The sequence below is a fragment of the Triticum dicoccoides genome, chromosome 6A (genome assembly GCF_002162155.2).
Source record: "Triticum dicoccoides isolate Atlit2015 ecotype Zavitan chromosome 6A, WEW_v2.0, whole genome shotgun sequence".
Taxonomy (NCBI): Eukaryota; Viridiplantae; Streptophyta; class Magnoliopsida; order Poales; family Poaceae; genus Triticum; species Triticum dicoccoides.
In genome coordinates this window covers 39,835,610-39,836,122 of record NC_041390.1, presented here as the reverse complement: position 1 = coordinate 39,836,122, position 513 = coordinate 39,835,610, and positions in this window count along the sequence as shown.

Here is a 513-nt window from a genome sequence, read left to right as displayed (position 1 = left end):
AGTATTTGTAGTGCTTGTTTTCATGTGTTACTAAGGAAATAATGGCATCTTAAATGGCCCTACTGGTTAATTTCCCCTTCTCTAATTACCTCTTCACCGACTTCTTTCCACCAAACAATAAATTATATGTAAGCAACACGGCATCAGCTTGGAGCGAATAGCTGTGATTAGGGATTATGAAAGTTTAACTTTGGTAATTTGGAATATCATTGGAATATGATGTGCCTAGATTTACAATTATAAACCATCTGGTTAGCCTTTCTGACCTTCCATAACTTCAATGTGATATTGCATTATTAAGTCCCGTGATGTGTAAAGACAATACATTTTCAGGCTCCTTATCAGCACATGTTACTAGCATTGTTTTGTTATTGCATCTGAATGTTTTGCATGTATGAGGGTTTCGCCCCCCGTCCCCCGTCCCCCGTGTCGCCCCCCGCTAGGGCGGCTCGGGCGGAACCCTAGCCCCTCCGCCGCCGGGCTCCCAACCCCTCCCTCCCCTCCCCCCCGCCG